The 21,260-nt window shown below is 37.5% G+C and overlaps 1 pseudogene; it reads left to right on the top strand.

Annotated features, from left to right (window-relative positions):
* Positions 1-18,534, top strand: part of LOC108389397 (histone H2A-Bbd type 2/3-like) — a 190,031-nt pseudogene extending 171,497 nt beyond the window's left edge.
* The last annotated feature ends 2,726 nt before the right edge of the window (positions 18,535-21,260 follow it).

Below are 21,260 nucleotides of genomic sequence, written 5' to 3'. Positions count from 1 at the left end.
AGATTTCAAAACAAATGTCATAAGCATGCTAACAGAGCTGTAGAAAAATATTCAAGAGCTAAAGGATGAATTAAGGAGGGAGATAACTGAAATGAAACAAACAATGGAAGGATTTAAAAGCAGATTAGGAGAGGTAGAGGAGACAGTAAATAGAAGAGAAATAAGAGAACAGGAATACAGAGAAGCTGAGGCAGAGAGAGAAAAAAGGATCTCTAGGAGTGAAAGAATATTAAGAGAATTGTGTGACCAATCCAAATGGAACAATATTCACATTATAGGTATACCAGAAGAAGAAGAGAGAGAAAAAGGGATAAAAAGTGTCTTTAAGAAATAATTGCTGAAAACTTCCCCAGTCTGTGAAAGGAAATAGTTTCTCAGGCACCAGAAGTCCTCAGATCTTCCAACACAGGAACCCAAGGAAGACAACACCAAGACATATAATAATTAAAATGGCAAAGATCAAGAACAAGGACAGATTATTAAAAGCAGCCATAGACAGAATAAAAATCACCTACAAAGGAAAACCCATCAGGCTATCTTCACACTTCTCAACAGAAACCTTACAGGCCAGAAGGGAGCAGCATGATATATTCAATACAATGAAACAGAAGGGCCTCGAACCAAGAACACTCTACCCAGCAGGGTTACCATTTAAATTTAAAGGAGGGATTAAACAATTTCCAGAGAAGCAAAAATTGAGGGAATTTACCTCCCACAAACCATCTCTGCAGTGTATTTTAAAAGGACTGCTCTAGATGGTAGTGTGCCTAAGACTAAATAGCTATCACCTGAGAAAATAAAAGCACAACAAAGGAAGTAGACCAACTAAATATTAACCAAATGGAAAATTAAATCAGCTACCCACAAAGTCAGTCAAGGGATAAACAAAGAGTACAGAATATGACACCTAACATATAAACAGTGGAGGAGGAGGAAGAAAAAGAAGGGAGAGAAAAAAGAATCATCAGACTGTGTTTCTAATAGTGTAATAAGTGAGTTAAGGTATACTGTTAGATAGTAAAGAAACGTCCTTTGAACCTTTTGTAACCACAAATCCAAAGTCTGCAATAACAATAAGTATATATCTATTGATAATCACCCTAAATGCAAATGGACTGAATATACCAGTCAAAAGACACAGGGTAATAGTATGGATAAAAAACAAGACCTGTCTTTATGTTGCTTACAAGTAACTCACTTCAAACCCAAAGACATACACAGACTAAAAGTGAAGGAATAGAAAAAGATATTTCATGCAACTAATAGGGATAATAAAAGCAGGTGTTGCAGTACTTGTATCAGAAAAAATAGACTTCAAAACAAAGAAAGTCACAAGAGAAAAAGAAGGACATTACATAATAATAAAGGGGTCAGTCCAACAAGAGGATATAACCATTATAAATACCTATGCACCCAACACAGGAGCACCTACATATGTGAAACAAATACTAACAGAATTAAAGGGGTAAACATAATGCATTGCATTCATTTTAGGAGACTTCAACACACTACTCACTCCAAAGGACAGATCAACCAGACAGAAAATAATTAAGAACACAGAGGTACTGAACAACACACTAGAACAGATGTACCTAACAGACATGTACAGAACTCTACACCCAAAAGCAGCAGGATACACATTCTCCTCAAGTGCAGATGGAACATTTTCCAGAATAGACCACATACTAAGCCACAAAAAGAACCTCAGTAAATTCAAAAAGATTGAAATTGTACCAACAAACTTCTCAGAACACAAAGGTATAAAACAAGAAATAAACTACAAAGAAAACAGAAAGGCTCACAAACACATGGAGGCTTAACAACATACTCCTAAATAATCAATGGATCAATGACCAAATTAAAACACAAATCAAACAATATATGTAGACAAATGAAAACAACAGCCCAACACCCCAACTACTGTGGGATGCAGCGAAGGCAGTTCTAAGAGGAAAGTATATAGCAATCCAGGCCTATTTAAAGAAGGAAGAACAATCCCAAATGAATGTCTAAATTCACAATTATTAAAACTGGAAAAACAAGAACAAATGAGGCCCAAAGTCAGTAGAAGGAGGAACATAATAAAGATCAGAGAAGAAATAAATAAAATTGAGAAGAATAAAACAATAGAAGATATCAATGAAACTAAGAGCTGGTTCTTTGAGAAAATAAACAAGATAAACCCCTAGCCAGACTTATTATGAAAAAAAAAGAGAATCTACACACATAAGCAGAATCAGAAATAAGAAAGAAAATTCATTATGGACACCACCAAAATACAAATAATTATTAGAGAGTACTATGAAAAATTATATGCTAACAAACTGGATAACCTAGAAGAAATGGACAACTTTCTAGAAAAATACAACCTTCCAAGACTGACTCAGGAAGAATCAGAAAATCTGAACAGACCAATTACCACCAATGAAATCTAATCAGTAATCAAACAACTACCCAACAGGGCTCTCTTGTACCCTCCTGGTGTGAGCCAGGATCTCTGTCCTCTTACTTTATCTCAAAATAAAAGCCTCTCCCTGGCTCTCCTACCTTGGGTGTTTTCTAAGTTCATTCTTCGACTCTGCAAACAAGCTCACTGGCATCATTTTGGGGGGTTCATCCAGGATAACTTCAGAGGTGAGTAGTGGCATCTGAGCCTGCCTTTTTCTTTCCCTGTCCTTATAGAAGGAAGCCATCTGTGGCACACAACATAGGGCACTCGTCAGCCACTTAAACGGGACTAGCTCAGCTGCCAATCTCAAAGTGTTGAGCGACAGGTTCCCCTGCACCTCCCTCAGTGGATCTACATCTCCCTTGGGAGATGGGAAAGTCAGCTGAGTGGAGGCCAGGATTCCCTTTCAGAGGCATCTCCTTGGATGCGAGGGACTGAGGAAAGCCGTGGGCAACTGCAGGAGTCTAGGCTGAGGCTACACTTCAGCGGCTTCTCAAAGGTCCAGGTGTCTGGAATCAGACCCTGACAGCCGACTGGGTATCCATGAGGAGTGTCTCTCTATCTCTTTCTCTGACTTCCAGCCTGCTTTCTCAGGCCACTCTGGCCACTGAATGAGGCAGGGGGTGTTCCTAACTCTCTTCTAACTTCATCAATTTCATAGAACCCAATGCTCACCACCGCAAGGTGGGAAAACTATGCTTCGCTCTTATTCTTGACATTTTTTTATCATAAAAATGTGTCTGAGCACCCATTAGCCACTTAAAAGATGATTAGTATAGGCTACCAGTCTTAAGTCTCAGGTGAAAGGTTTCCCGGTGTCTGCCGCTCCTTGATCCCCCACCTCCAGAAGGACGGGAATGTCAGGGAGTGGCTGAGCCAATTTCCTACTTTCCTATCCTAATCTGTGGACTCCGAGGACAGACAGGACAAGTAGACAGTAGTCTTGGATCTTGGCTTCAGCTGATTGATTCAATGGCGCTCAATGAACCTCCATCTAGGCTGCTGCCTATATGAGAGTTGGAGATGACCTGCACAACATCTTGTCTCACAGATAAGATTTCTTACAGTGGGTGACTAGCAGGATGATTCCCAGGCAGTGGCAGAAACTGGTGTTTAAGAGTATAAACATCTGCATAATTATCCATGGCAGCTTCTGTCTGAATTCTATCTCTGGCCTTGGAAAAAATTCCCCTGTTCTTCATTCAAACCGTTCCTCTTACAACTGCGCCACTTTCCTTTTATCACATTACTAAATATCCCCAACTGCCTATAAAACCTCTAGACAATGTACAACTATGGGCTCTCTTGACCCTCCCTGGCATGAGCCAGGAGTTCTGTCCTCTCAGTTTATCTCTAAATGAAAGCCTCTCCCTGGATTTATTACCTTGAAAAAAAACTACCCAGGAATAAAATCCCTGGACCAGATGGCTATACCACTGAATTTTATCAGACATTTAGAGAAGACATAATACCCATTCTCCTTAAAGTTTTCCAAAAAACAGAAAGTTTTCCAAAAAACAAACTCATTCTATAAAGCCATCAACACTCTAGTACCAAAACCAGGCAAAGACACCTCAAAAAAAGAAAACTACAGACCAATATCCATGATGAACATACATGCAAAAATACTCAACAAAACAGTAGCAAACCAAATTCAGAAATACATCAAGAGAATCACATAATAATCAAGTGAAATTCATTCCAGGGATGCAAGGATGGTACAACATTAAAAAATGCATCAACATCATCCCTTTATCAATAAAAAGAAGGACAGAAATCACATGATTATCTCCATACATGAAAAAGCATTTGACAAATTCAACACCCATTCATCATAAAAACTCTCAACAAAATGGGTATACAGAGCAAGTACCTCAAAATAATAAAGGTCATATATGAGAGATCCACAGCCAACATCATACTTAACAGCGAGAAGCTGAAAGCCTTTCCTTTAAGATCAGGAACAAGACACGGATGCCCACTCTCAGCACTTTTATTCAACATAGTTCTGGAGGTCCTCGCCACAGCAATCAGACAACACAAAGAAATAAAGGGCATCCAAATTGGTAAAGAAGAAGTTAAACTGTCACGGTTTGCACATGACATGATATTGTACATAAAAAGCCTAAAGAATCCACTCCAAAACTACTAGATCTAATATCTGAATTCAGCAAGGTTGCAGGATACAAAATTAATACACAGAAATCTGCTGCATTTCTATACACTAATGATGAACTAGCAGAAAGAGAAATCAGGAAAACAATTTCATTCACAATTGCATCAAAAAGAATAAAATACCTAGGAACAAACCTAACCAAGAAAGTGAAAGACCTATACACTGAAAACTACAAGACACTCTTGAGAGAAATTAAAGAGGACACTAATAAATGGAAATTCATCCCATGCTCTTGGGTAGGAGAAATCAATGCTGCCAAAATGGCCATCCTGCCTAAAGCAATCTACAGATTCAATGCAATCCCTATGAAATTAATGACAGCATTCTTCAATGAACTGGAACAAATAGTTCTAAAATTCATACAGAAGCACAAAAGACCCCGAATAGCTAAAGCAATCCTGAGAAAGAAGAATAAAGCAGAGAGTATCTCGCTTCCCAACTTCAAGCTGTACTACAAGGCCACAGTAATCAAGACAATTTGGTACTGGCACAAGAACAGACCCGTAGACCAATGGAACAGAACAGAGAGTCCAGATATTAACCCAAGCATATATAGTCAGTTAATATATAATAAAAGAGCCATGGATCTACAGTGGGGAAGTGAAAGCCTCTTCAATAACTGGTGTTGGCAAAACTGGACAGCTACATGTAAGAGAATGAAACTGGATCATGGTCTAACCCCATACACAAAAGTAAATTCAAAATGGATCAAAGACTTGAATGTAAGTCATGAAACCATAAAACTCTTAGAAAAAAACATAGGCAAAAATCTCTTGGACATAAACATGAGCGATTTCTTCATGAACATATCTCCCCAGGAAAGGGAAACAAAAGCAAAAATGAACAAGTGGTACTATATCAAGCTGAAAAGCTTCTGTAGAGCAAAGGACCATCAATAGAACAAAAAGGTATCCTACAGTATGGGAGAACATATTCATAAATGACAGATCCGATAAAGGATTGACATCCAAAATACATAAAGAGCTCATGTGCTTCAACACCCAAAAAGCAAATAATCCAATTACAAAATGGGCACAGGATAATTCAGATGGCCAATAGACAGATGAAAAGATGCTCCACATCACTAGTCATCAGAGAAATGCAAATTAAAACCACAATGAGATATCACCTCACACCAGTAATGATGGCCATCATCCAAAAGACAAACAACAATAAATGTTGGTGAGGTTGTAGAAAAAAGGGAACCCTCCTACACTGCTGGTGGGAATGTAAATTAGTTGAACCATTGTGGAAAGCAATATGGAGGTTCCTCAAAAAGCTCAAAATAGAAATACCATTTGACCCAGGATTTGCACTTCTAGGAATTTAACCGAAGAATGCAGCAGCCCAATTTGAAAAAGACAGATGCACCCTTATGTTTATCGCAGCACTATTTACAATAGTCAAGAAATGGAAGCAACCTAAGTGTCCATCAGTAGATGAATGGACAAAGAAGATGTGGTACATATACACAATGGAATATTATTCAGCCATAAGAATAAAACAAATCCTACCATTTGTAACAACATGGATGGAGCTAGAGGGTATTATGCTCAGTGAAATAAGCCAAGCAGAGAAGGACAAGTACCAAATGATTTCACTCATATATGGAGTATAAGAAAAAAGGAAAACTTAAGGAACAAAACAGCAGCAGAATCACAGAACCCAAGAATGGACTAACAGTTACCAAAGGGAAAGGGACTGGGGAGGATGGGTGGGAAGGGAGGGATAAAGGGGTGGGGAGAAAGGGGGCATTATGATTAGCATGTATAATGTGGGGGGGAGGCACAGGGTGGGCTGTGCAACACAGAGAAGACAAGTAGTGATTCCATAGCATCTTACTAAGCTGATGGACAGTGACTGTAATGGGGTATGTGGTGTGGACTTGACAATAGAGAGGAATGTAGTAACCACAGTGTTGCTCATTTGATTGTATATCAATGGTACTTTAATAAAAAATAGAATACCCTGCTATAGGAGGGGGTTTAATGATGGATAATAGCATCATTTTAAAAATATCCCATCCGTGAATTCTTTACAGGTCATAAATCTCTTTCACATATTTCCTACTAAACCAAAACTTGCCAAGCTGGCCTATCTTCACTTTAAGGAAGGATTTAACCCAAAAGAGTAACTATGGATATTTCAGGAAATAAGGTAAAGGAAAGACGAGTTTATTAAAACAAGGATGCATGGATATAAATGAATATACTTGGTTAATTTTCTTTAAAGATCTTAGAAGTAGAAGAGACTGATTACATTCTTTCAAATATTTGAGCTAGTTTGGCAACATTAGAATTTTGAATGAATGTGACACTTAAATGACTAAGTAATCATTGTGGTGGCTTGGCCTGAATAACTTTTAATACAGGCCCATCACGCATTTTTATAATCAGCAATCACGACGTTGAAAATTGAGCTTTCCTGTTGCACAAAGGATGGTTTGAAGTTTGCCCACTACCTATATGACTGTCTTATCTTCTCTTTGTGTGTGTACGAGAGAGACATAGAAAGGGAAAGAAGGAGGAAGGAAGGGAGGGAAGGAGACAGGAGAGACTGAAGGAGAAGGAGAAATCTCATGTGCTGAGAAAATGGAGAAAGAGGAGAAGGGAAAATTCATTCAGGATAGAACTGTATCATAATTGGTTCTGCAAAATCATTTTAGTTAAATGCAGTAAAATCAGATCTAAACTGGGATTTTAAAAACCTACTATTATCTCATCTGTTATTCTGAAAACCCTCAAAAAGCTGATGCTAGCTGTCATCTAGAGGGCAATTTTATTCAAGCCAGCTGGTTTTTCCTAACAGCACCTGCAAAATTAGACTAAATTAACTAAAAGACTATCTCAAATTATTAGCACAGCCCACAGGGACTCAACAGTGGTATGGGATGGTTTCAGTGACCAAAATAAAGGTAAAATATGATCAAACCATCTAATTTCAATTAATTTCACCATTCATAATGGTCACCAAAGGCCAAATGAAAGGTTCTATGGTTTAGTGAATGTTTCCATCACTTCTGAGATCTTACCATCAGAAGCAAGTAATACTGCACCATACTCGCTGTGTAATGAATATAAAGAAAGCAAAATGTGTATTTTGAGTTTGAGGACTGAATTGAAACCAATTTTTTGAAAAGGAAATTATTCAAAAGGTGTATCATGAAATGTAAGACTCAGTTAAAGAACTTGGACCAAAATGGGCACAGGACTCAAATTACTTCCAGGGATCAAGAAAACAGAAGCTTACCAACAGTCTTTTCAGAGTGGGCCAATGGATGCCATCAGAGAGTTTATTTGCTATTCTATTCTTTTAATAAGGATAACTTACATCATGTCGATCATATGCAAAATGAAATGCTATGCAAATACAGCTTCAAGTCCTTGGCATCAAACCTGATGTCCACTATTAAACTCTCCAGTACAAATATTATTCACTAGAAAGCCCTATGGAATGGATCTTCTGCCTCTGTACTTGTGCTAATGGAGACCGAAAGTCCCCAGGACAGAGAGAGACAGAGAAAGGAATTTAGCTTGTGTTTCAAGCTCGCCACTTGGCTAGAGTAAATCAGGGCATCTTAACTATTAGTTGCACCAGCATTGCACATGGAGGAGGAAATGAAAACAAGGGGTGATAAAATATACACATAAAAAGAGCCATGATAACCCTCCAAGTTACTAAGCATCACTTCAGTGCCAAGGAATTTGCTATTTCTTGAAGTAGTCTCCTGTAAGGCTCTGATTCTTAAAAATTCTTCCTCATCTTGTACCGAGTTATCCTCTTATAGCTTCACCCATTGGCCCTATTTCTACCCTTCTGTGGTTATCCAGAATAAATCTTGCCTCTTCCACCTCAGTCCTACAGATATTTCAGTCAATTTTCCTCTTCCTTTTCTCCAACCCTTTTCTTCTTTGGGCTTTCTTCAGTCATTGCTCAGCGTCTTTAGAATTGTTCTTCCTTTTGTCTATAACCCATGTTTTCCTAGATCTATGCAATGGCTTATTTCTTCACATTGTTCAGGTTTCAGTTCAAATACCATCTACTCATAGAGACTCTTTGGCCATTCCATTTGAAGTAGCACCCTCTGAGTTTGTTATTTGTGGTTTTTTAAAAATTTTGAAATATTGATGTGTACAAAATAATATATATGAACTATATGTAAGGCATAAAGATGCAAAATAAAACAAAAATGCATGTCACCTTCATTTACTTTAAGAGAGAGTATTACCAATAATTTTGAAGATGGCTTTGGTCCATCCCCTCCCACATTAAAATAACCACTATCCTAAAACATATTGATATATGATTTTATCTTCCTTTACAGTTTCACTAAATTTATATGGAGCCTGAAAATTTGTATTTCCAGTTTTACATGTTTTAATTTATATAAATGGAATCATACCATTTGCATTCTTAAGACTCTTTTTACCATACATATTTGTGAGATTCATTCATGCTCCTATGTATAGTCATAGTTGATTATTTTCCACCACTGTATAGTCTTTCCTTGTGCGAATATATTTTATTTACTATTCTCCTGTCAATGGGTAAGTGGATTATTTCCAGATGTTTGCTATTAAAAACAATGCTGTTGCACAGAGGATTTATAAAGCAAACTATTCAGTATAATACTACAATGATCAATACAGATCATGATACATTTGTCAAATCTTGTACAGAATTTACACCAAGAGTGAACTCCAATATAAACTCTGAACCTTAGGTGATAATGATGTGTCAATGTAGTTTCATTGATTGTAGAAATACTCTGTTGGCGCAGGTGGTATATGAGAACTATTTGTACTTTGTGCTCAATTTTGCTGTGAGTCTAAAACTGCTCTGAAAAATACTCCATTTTAAAAGTACTGCTATTATGAACATCCATGCATTCATTTGACAAAGAGTTGCTGAGTACCTACTAAAACCAGGAACTAATCTAGGTTAATGGATTCCAGTAGTAAACCAGCAGTCAAGCATGTTTGGCTTCATGGAGTTTATATTACAGTGGAGGGAGACAGATAATAAACAGGTAAAATATTCAGCATACTAGATGATGCCAAGTGCTACAAACAAAAAACAGAGCAGAAAAAGGGTTAGGGAATATTGGTAGGGTATAATTCTAAAATAGAATGCTCAAAGTAAGGCTCATTGAGAAGGTGATATTTGAGTAAAGCTCTAAATAGATGAGAGAGCAAGACATTCTGTTCTGTGTGAAGACTGTGTCAGAGATAACAACCAACACACAAGCCCCAAGATGGGGCATTTTTGGAGTTTTAAACAAACAGCAAAGAAAATTATGAGGTTGGAGCTGAGTGAGGAAGGAAGGAAGTAAAAATATATGAAGTCAGATAGGTAATGACAAGGTGGGGCAGAAAAATTCTATAGAACTTTCTAGGCAACTGTTAGAATTCGGGCTTTTTTCTAGGAAAGATGAAAAAGTACTGAACATGTATGTCTAGAGTGATACCACTTCTGAATCATACATTAGGCATATGTTCAATTCATTAATAAATGGAAAATTATTTTCAAATACAACCATATAAATTCTCTCCCACTAGCAGTTATGAAGGATCCTCATAGTTCCACACTTTACAAACATTTGATGTTCTTAGGCTTTAAAATACTTGGACAATATGATAGACTTAAAATATTAGCTCAGTGAGGTTATTTTTATTTCCATGATGACTGATGAGATCAAACTTCTTTTTGTTTTTATCCATAAAATAATTTTATTTCAACTCTTCACATCCATCATCAACCTAAGTGCTTTTTACCAAAACTAGAGCTACTTTTTAAATAACACTACATTTCTTCTATTTAAGTTAAGATACAGATTTTTAAAAATTTGAACATGGACTCGCACAGGAAATTTTATCCTAAAACTAAAGTAACCTTTTAATTTTTTTTATTTCCACAAAATAATCAAGTTCAGTATTTATAAGACTTTTGAAAAAAGAGGGATAATTTACATTCAGTAAAAAGTACGAACCTTAAGTCATTCCTCCCACATGCATACAGTTGTGTAACCCAGATGATCTCTATCTAGCTATCAAACAATCTATTGCTTCAGAGCTTCCTTTTGTTCTTTCTTAGTCCCCATCCAATTCCCTCATCCCAGATCAGCAATAACCACCAGACTTAATTCTATCACAGTAGATTAGTTTTCCTATTGTAGAACTTAATATAAATAAAACCATACAATCTATATGCTCTCTTGTGTCAGAACTTTTTACCCAGCATTTTCTGGAGATTCATCCATATTGTGGCAAGTATCAGTAGTACTTTCTTTTTTAATACTGAGTAGTATTCCACTGTATGAATATACAGTTTGTTGATTCTTCCATTGATGTACGTCTGGATTATTTCTGACTTCGTGTCTTTATTAATTAATCTGCTATGAACATTCCTGAACAAAGTGTGCTGTGGACAGTCTCTTCATGTCTCTTGGAGAAATAACTAGAAGTATAATTGCTGAGTCAAAGAGTAGAATCTGACAATTTTCCAAAGTAGTCTTATCATTTTACATTCTTCCCAGCAAAATTTGGAGCTCCAATTGCTCCAAAACCTTGACAACACTTTATAGTGTCCATCTTTTTCATTTTATCTTTCTTAATGGGTGGTTTCCATTGTGAAGTGGTATCTCATTGTGGTCTGTTCATATTGTTATTCAACAATTATGCTTCCTATTCTGAAATGTCTCTTCATATGCATATTTCTACTGAGTAGTTTATCTTTCTCTTTTCAATTCTCGGTAATTATTTATATTTTCTGGCTTCTGATCATTTGTCTTTTAAATGTGTTACAACTATCACCTCCTGTTTTTGGCTTTTCATTTTCATGATGTCTTTTGATGAACAAAGTTCTAATTTTACTGTCACCAAATTTACCTATCTTTCCCTTAATGATTTGCACATTTTAAATTCAGATTTTTAGGTTCCATGAAAATCTCATTTGGATTATTAGAAATGATAAATTAGGAAAGGATTGACATATTTACAAAACTTAGTTTTTCTCTCCACGAATAAGATAGACCTCTTGACTTAATGGCTTACATAAATGTTTTTAAATATTCTCCATTACACATTTTTACATAGATTCATTACAACTTTCAAAAACTTTTTATCAGGGAAGGTGAAAAAGATGGCAATGTGAGAAGTGAGGCAGAAACCTACTCCCAAAACCACATATAATACAAAAAATACAGCTAACACAACTAATCCTGAAAGAGCAACCAGGAAGATGGCCTACATCTGGGGAAAAGAGACCTCATGGAAAAGCGTAAAGTAGCAAAGCCATGATCTGGCAGGACCCAAGCACTCACCCCACCCCAGCTCACTGGCAGGAGGAAGAGAAATGGAGATGAGAGGGAGTAGAAGCCCAGTACTGCTAAACACCCACCCCTGGAGATCTTCTCTGGGGCATGAACCCACATTATATGGTGCTCTGGAGATAGGTTGGGTCGGAAAGCAAAGACAGGAAGAGTAGTCAGAGAGACTGAGATTCCAGCCACTTGTGGAGAACAGGTACTCACAACCGACTGCTCTGGGACAAAAGAAAGGTGGGCACTTTGAAAGACATTCCAATAGAGAGAGGGCTGTTAAAGGGGCAAGGATTACACAGAGCTTGCTGCTCGGGAGAAAGAACAGGTGGACAAAATCTTCCCAGCACACTCAGTCCAGCAGATTGGGAACTTTAAGGAGCTTCAGGTGCTCCATCCTTCTGGCTGACAACAAAGCACTGAGGCCCCCCACCGCAATACTCAGCCTGCCACTACTTCATCCTGGGTGGCACTAGTTTGCAAAACTGCTGCCCTTGCCATCATACCAGGCCAGCCAGAAGGCAGCCCCACCTATAGCAACTACAAGGGCATAATGCAGAGGCTCCTCCCTGCATGCTTGGCCCACTGGCCCTGGCAGTGGAAGAAGGTACTGTAGCCAGGAAGCAGGAAAGAGTTCCTTTTTTCCAAAAGTCACCAGCACCACTTGTCTGTGACCCACACGATCAATCTAGGTGATTGGCAGCTCTGGAAGTAGAGCTTCTGGGCACTAAAGGCAGCCTACACAAAGATATTATTCCATAGTAATCATTAGAAATGTGAAATGGCATAAACATTTGTACAAACCCAAATCCCTCAAAACCAGAAACTGGGCTAAGTGAAATAGAAATCACCAATCTTCTTAATAAAGATTTCAAAATAAAAATCATAAACATGCTCACAGAGCTACAGAAAAATATTCAATACTTCAGGGAGGACTTCAAGGAAGAGATAGAAACTTTGAAAAATACAGTATCTGAAATGAAACACTCAATGGAGGGATTTAAAAGCAGATTAGATGAGGTAGAACTAATCTACACAAATAATCTACCCAGAAAGATTATCACTTAAATATGAAGAAGGGATTAAACTACAACTGCATAAACAAAAGTTGAGAGAATTTTCCTCCCACAAACCATCTCTACGGTGTATTTTAGAGGGACTGCTCTAGATGGAAGTGTTCCTAAGGCTAAATAATGGTAATTAGAAAAAATGAAACCACAGTAAAAGAATTAGACCAATTAATTATTAAGCAAATCCAAAATTAAATCAACTACCCACAAGGTCAGTCAAAGGGATACATAAACAGTACAGAATATGGCACCTAATATATAAAGAGTGGAGGAGGAAGAAAAAGAAGAGAGAAAAAAAACCCTTTAGAATATGTTTGAAACAGCATAAAAAGCAAGTTAAGTTAGACTGTTAGATTATAAAGAAGCTGCCCTTGAACTTTGGTAACCATGAATCCAAAGCCTGCAATGGCAATAAGTACCTATCAATAATCAGTCTAAATGTAAATAATTGAATGTACCAATCAAAAGACATGGAGTTATAGAATGGATAAAACAACAAGACCCATCTATATGCTGCCTACAAAAGACTCACTTAAAACCCAAAGACATACACAGACTGAAAGTAAAGGGATGGAAAAAGATATTTCATGCAAATAATAGGGAGAAAAAAGCAGGAGTTGTAGTACTTGTATCAGTCAAAATGGACTTTAAAACAAAGAAAATAACAAGAGACAAAGAAGGACATTACATAATGATAAAGGGGTCAGTCCAAAAAGAGGATATAAGCATTATAAATATCTATGCACCCAACATAAGAGCACCTAAATATGTGAAACAAATACTAACAGAATTAAAAGGGGAACTAGAATGCAATGCATTCATTTTAGGAGACTTCAACACACCACTCACACCAAAAGACAGATCAATCAGACAAAAAGTAGTAAGGAGACAGAGGCACTGAGCAACACATTAGAACAGTTGGACCTAATAGACATCTACAGAAGACTACATCTAAAAGCAGGATACACATTCTTCTCTAGTGCACATGGAACATTTTCAAGAATAGATCATATATTAGGCTACAAAAAGAGCCTCAGTAAATTCAAAAAGATTGAAATTGTACCAACCAGCTTCTCAGACCACAAAGGTGTGAAACTGGAAATAAATTATGCAAAGAAAATGAAAAATCCCACAAACACACAAGGCTTAACAACATGCTGCTAAATAATCAATGCATCAATGACCCAATAAAACAGAGATCAAACAATATATGGAGACAAATGACAAGAATAATTCAATGCCACAAAATCTTCAGGACATGCTAAGAGGGAAGTATATTGCAATACCAGCTTACCTCAAAAATGAACAATAATATATGAACAGTCTGAACTCAGAGTTAACAAAACTAGAAAAAGGACAAATAAGGCCCAAAATCAGTAGAAGGAAGCATAAAATAAAGATGAGAGCATAAATAAATAAAATCGAGAGGAATAAAACAATAGAGAATCAATGAAAGCAGGAGCTCATTCACTGAGAAAATAACTAAAATAGATAAATCCCTAAGCAGACTTATCAAGAAAAAAAGAGTGTACACACATAAACAGAATCAGAAATGAGAAAAGAAAAATCAATACGGACACCAGAGAAATACAAAGATTTATTAGAGAATACTATGAAAAATTATGCGCTAAAAAATTGGATAACCTAAAAGAAATGACAACTTTCTAGAAAAATACAACCTTCCAAGGCTGACTCAGCAAAAGAAAACAGAAAATCTTACCAGCAACGAAATTGAATTGGTAATCAAAAAATACCTAAGAACAAAATATCTGGACCAGATGGATTCACCGAAATTTTATCAAACATTTAGTAAAGAACTAATACCCATCCTCCTTAGAGTTTTCCAAAAAGTAGAAGAGGAGAGAATACTTCCAAACTCTTATACCAAACCAGGCATCGAACTCTTATACCAAAACCAGGCAAAGACATCACAAAAAAAGAAAACTACAGACCAATATCCTTGATGAACATAGATGCAAAAATACTCAACAAAATATTAGCAAACCAAATTCAAAAATACATCAAAAGGATCATACACCATGATAAAATGGGATTCATCTCAGGGATGCAAGGATGGTACAACATTCGAAAATCCATCAACATCAGCAACCACATCAACAAAAAGAAGGAAAAAAATCACATGACTGTCTCCATCTATGCTAAAAAAGCATTCGACAAAATTCAACATCTTTTCATGATAAAAATTGAACAAAATGGGTACAGAGGGCAAGTACCTCAACATAATAAAGGTCATATATGAAAAATACACAGCTAAAAACATACTTAACAGTGAAAAGCTTTCTGATAGGGAGCCTCTAAAACTGAAAATAAGACAAGAATGCCTGCTCTCACCATTTTTATTCAACAGAGTACTGGAGGTCCTAGTCACAACAATCAAACAACACAAAGAAATAAAGGTCATCCAGATTGGTAAGGAAGATGTTAAAGTGACACTTTTTGTAGATGACATGGTAATATACATAAAAGACCCTAAAGAATCCACTCCAAAATTACTAGAACTAATACCTCAATTCAGCAAAGTTACAAAATTGATACACAGAAATCCACTGCATTCCTATACACTAATGATGAACTAGCACAAAGAGAAATCAGGAAAACAATTCCATTCACAATTGCATCAGAAAGAATAAAATACCTAGGAATAAACCTAACCAAGGAAGTGAAAGACCTATACCCTGAAAACTACAAGACACTCTTAAAGAGAAATTAAAGAGGACACTAACAAATGGAAACTCATTCCATACTCTTGGCTAGGAAGATTTAATATTGTCAAAATGGCCATCCTACCTAAAGCAATCTACAAATTCAATGCAATCCCTATCAAAATGCCAACAGCTTTCTTCAATAGACTGGAGCAAATACTTCTAAAATTCTTACAGAACCGCTAAAGATGCCGAACAGCCAAAGCAATCCTGAGAAGGAAGAATAAAGCAGGGGGGATTATGCTCCCTGACTTCAAGCTCTACTACAAAGCCACAGTAATCAAGACAATTTGCTACTAACACAAGAACAGACTGAGAACAGTGGAACAGAATAGACAGTCCAGATATTAATCCAAAAAATATATGGTCAATTAAAATATGATAAAGGAGCCATAGATATACAATGGGGAAATGACAGCCTCTTCAACAGCTGGTGTTGGCAAAACTGGACAGCTAGATGTAAGAGAATGAAACTGGATCATTGTGTAACCCCATACACAATAGTAAATTCGAAATTGATCAAAGACCTGAATGTAAGTTATGAAACCATAAAACTCTTAGAAAAAACATAGGCAAAAATCTCTTGGACATAAACATGAGTGACTTCTTCATGAACATATCTCCCTGTGCAAGGGAAACAAAAGCAAAAATGAACAAGTGATAATATATCAAGCTGAAAAGTTTCTGTACAGCAAAGGAAACCATCAATAGAACAAAAAGGCATCCTACAGTATGGAAGAACATATTCAAAATGACATATCAGATAAAGGGTTGACATCCAAAATATATAAAGAGCTCATGTGCCTCAATACCCAAAAAGCAAATAATCCAATTAAAAAAATGGGCACAGGATCTGAACAGATATTTCTCCAAAGAAGAAATTCAGATGGCCAACAGACACATGAAAAGATGCTCCACATCGCTAATCATCAGAGAAATGCAAACTAAAGCCACAGTGAGATGTCACCTCACACCAGTAAGGATGGCCACCATCCAAAAGACAAACAACAACAAATGTTCACAAGGATGTGGAGAAAGAGGAACCCTCCTACACTACTGGTGGGAATGTAAATTAGTTCAACCATTGTGGAAAGCAGTATGGAGGTTCCTCAAAACACTCAAAATAGAAATACCATTTGACCCAGGAATTTCACTCCTAGGAATTTACCCTAAGAATGCAGGAGCCCAGTTTGAAAAAGATATATGCACCCCTATGTTTATCGCAGCACTATTTACAATAGCCAAGAAATGGAAGCAACCTAAGTGTCCATCAGCAGATGAATAGATAAAGAAGATGTGGTACATATACACAATGGAATATCATTCAGTCATAAGAAGAAAACAAATCCTACCATTTGCAACAACATGGATGGAGCTAGAGGATATTATGCTCAGTGAAATAAGCCAGGTGTAAAAAGATAAGTATAAAATGATTTCACTCATCTGTGGAATATAAGAGCAAAGAAATAACTGAAGGTCAAAACAGCCACAGAGTCACAGAACCCAAGAATGGACTAACAGTTCCCAAAGGGAAAGGGACTGGGGAGGATGGGTGGGAAGGGAGGGATAAGGGGGAAAAAAGGCCATTACTATTAGCAGACATAATGTAGGGGGGGCATGGGGAGGGCTGTACTACACAGAGAAGACAAGTAGTGATTCTGTAGCATCTTACTACACTGATGGACAGTGACTGTAAAGGTGTATGTGGGTGGGACTTGATGATGGGGGGAGTCTAGTAAGCATAATGTTGCTCATGTAATTGTAGATTAATGATAGCAAAATAAAATAATAAAAAGAAAAATCTATCTAACTAAATAAATAGGCCTTTGTCCACTGGGACTGAGTTGCCTCATTCATCCATTATAGGTGAACCTTTTATGAAGATATCATTGTGACAGCTAGTAGGACAGAGCTAAAACTGCCAACCTTACAAAACAGTTTATATGAATTATTTTATGCCTGCTTGCTAATAAATTCTTACTTTAACTATAAAAAAACATCGTTGTATATCATAAACTCATACAGTGATCTACATCAGTTATTTCTCAATAAAATTGGTAATCAAAGAAGACAGACAGTAACAAGTATTGGCAAGGATGTAGAGTTCCCTCAGAGAGAGGTGTCAGGGAGCAGGGTGACAGGCTCGTGCCTGCACCTTACCCTTGCAGGCCCAGGCCTGCTAGGGGCCAACGCGAGAGCAGTGACCTCCCGGAGGTATGTCACAAAGCATGCTCCTCGACCAATGAGGGAATGAGGGGCTAGTCCATGGTCGCTAGGATACGGAGTACTGTCCTGAGTATCAGCTGTCTTGAGAGGTTGGGGTCAACTGGCGCACTGTAGGGCATCGCACCGCACCTCGTCGCAGCACATCCCACCACATAAGACCGCACCTCATCAGACCACATCCCTCCGCACCGCAAAGCTAGGCTGGTTGGAGAAAGCTCAGCCAACACCCAACATGCCGTGGCATAGGAGCCCTCGAGCGTCATCTGGTGGCCAGAGGATGACCCGCTCTCACACTGACTGAGCAGAGCTGCTGTTCTCTGTGAGCCATGGGGAACACATCCTGAGGGAGGGCCATACAGCCAGCACATGAGCCCTTCCATGCCGGTCTTCCTAGCAGCTGTAATCCAGTACCTGACGCCTAAGGTCTTGGAGCTGGCGGGCAACGAGGCCCAGACACAGGCAGTAGGCACATCACACCAGAGATCATGGACATGGTGCTCCACAGCAACCTGCTGCTCAGCAGCCTTTTCAGAGAGACTACCTTCTCACACATTGCCCTGGCCAGGCAGTAGCTTGCTCAACATGACCTGGGTCCCTGGGCCTGGGCTGACAGGCGCTAGGTCTGCTCACAGCCAGCAGAGTCCCAGACTGGCTGGTGCCTTGGGCAAAGTCATTGACATTTAATAAAGTGCTTTAAGAAAAATAAAAAATAAATTTAAAAAAGTAATATATGTTCATGTTCATTTTGATGTTGTTAATTAAATGTTATTTAGTATTATTAAGATGGCAATATTTCCCAGATTGATCCACAAGTTCAATGTAATCTCTACCAAACTTCTAGCTAGCTTCTTTGCAGAAATTGCTAGCTTATCCTAAAATTTATATGGAAGCACAAGAGACCCAGAATAGCTAAAACAATGCTGAAAGAGAACAACAAAAGTTGAAGTCTCACACATCCTGATTTCAAAACTCATTCCAAAGCTACAGTAGTTAAGGCAGTGTGATATTGGCATAAGGATGGACTTACAGGTCAATTGAATAGAATTGAGAGCCTTGAAATAAACCCACACATTTGTGGTCCATTGGTTTTCAACAAGAGTGTCAAGACCATTTAGGAGGCAAAAGATGGTCTTTCCAACAAATGATGCTGGGATAACTGGATATCCACATGCAAACAGAAGAATCTGAACCGTTGCCTTACACACATAATAATAAAAACATATTGACATAGTCAACAAAAAATTAACTAAAAATGGATCAAAGATCTACACATAAGAGCTAAAACTGTAAAAATCTTAGGAGTACACATAGGTATAAATCTTGTGACTTTGGACTAGGCAATGCTTTCTTATCTATCACACCAAAACCATATAAAAACAAACAAAAAGATAAATTGAAGATCATTAAAATGAAAAACGTCTGTGCTTCAGAGGACACCATGAGGAAATAGAAAAGACACCCCAGAGAATGGGAGAAAATATTTAGAAATCACCTATTTGTTAAATGACTTAGATCCAGAGGATATAAAGAACACCTACAACTCAATAATACAAGGACAAATAGCCCAATTAAGAAATGGCAAAGAATCTGAATAGATACTTTTTCCCAAAAGATGTACAAATAGTCAATAAGCACACAGAGAGATGCTCAACATATTTATCCACCAGAGAAATGCAAATCAAAACTAAAATGAGATATCACTTTGGGTGTGACCCAATAGGATGGAAGTAGCCAAGAAAGCAGATCTCACAGACAAAGAGATCAGAATTATGGTTACCAGAGCCTGGGAGCAGGGTGGGGCTGAGGGTAGGAAAAACTGGAGGCAGGTGGTCAAAAGATACACACTTCCAGTTACATTAAATCAGTACTAGGGATGAAATGTACAACATGATGACTATAAGTTAAGACTGCTGTATGATACATACAAAAGTTCTTAAAAGTATATCCTGAGAGTTCTCCTCACAGGGAAAGACGTTTTTTATCTTTTTACCATATCTATATGGGATGATTGATATTAACTACACCTAATGCAGTAGTCATTTCCACAATATATATAAATCAAACCATCATGTTGGAGAGAGAGGCTCAAGATGGCAGCGTGAATAGGCAGCAGAAATAAAAGCTTAATAAGAGATTAAGTTAGACGGTTAGATAGTAAAGAAGCTACCCTTGAACCTTTGGTAACCACCAATCCAGAGCCTGCAATGTCAATAGGTACATATCTTTTGACAAGCACCATAATATAAATGGACTGAATGCACCAATCAAAAGATGCAGAGTAATAGAATGGCAAAACACCCATCTATATGCTGCTTACAGGAGACTCACCTCAAACCCAAAGACATACACAGACTAAAAGTGAAGGAATGGAAAAGGATATTTCATGCAAACAATAGGAAGAAAAAAGCCGGTGTTGCAGTACTTGCATCAGACAAAATAGACTTCAAAACAAAAAAAGTAACAAGATAAAGAAGGAGAGTACATAATGATAAAGGGGGCAGTGCAACAAGAAGATACAACCATTATAAAACATATATGCACCCAATACAATAGCACTGACATATGTGAAACAAATACTAATGGAATTAAAGGAGGAAATAGAATGCAATGCATTCATTCTAGGAGACATCAATACACCACTCACTCTAAAGGACAGATCCACCAGACAGAAAATAAGTAAGGACACAGAGGCACTGAACAACACACTAGAACAGGTGGACCTAACAGACATCTACAGAACTCTACATCCAAAAGCAGCAGGATACACATTCTTCTCAAGTACACATGGAACATTATCCATAATAGACCACATACTAGGCCACAAAAAGAGTGTCAGTAAATTTAAAAAGATTGAAGTTCTACCAACCAACTTCTCGGACCACAAAGGGATAAAACTAGAAAAAAAGTGTACAAAGAAAATGAAAAGTCTCACAAACACATGGAGGCTTAACAACATGCTCCTAAATAATCAATGGATCAGTGACCAAATTAAAACAGAGATCAAGCATTATGTGGACACAAATGACAACAATAGCACAAAGCCCCAACTTCTGTGGGATGGAGCAACCTAGGCCTATTTAAAGAAGGAAGAACAATCCCAAATGAATAGTCTAAAGTCACAATTATTGAAACTGGCAAAGGAAGAACAAATGAGGCCAAAAGTCAGCAGAAGGAGAGACATAATAAAGATCACAGAAGAAATAAATAAAACTGAGAAGAATAAAACAATAGAAAATATCAGTGAAACCAAGAGCTGGTTCTTTGAGAAAATAAACAAAATAGTTAAACAACTAGCCAG

The sequence above is a fragment of the Manis javanica genome, chromosome X, assembly GCF_040802235.1.
Source record: "Manis javanica isolate MJ-LG chromosome X, MJ_LKY, whole genome shotgun sequence".
Classification (NCBI taxonomy): Eukaryota; Metazoa; Chordata; class Mammalia; order Pholidota; family Manidae; genus Manis; species Manis javanica.
This window is presented reverse-complemented; position numbering and strand designations above follow the sequence as displayed.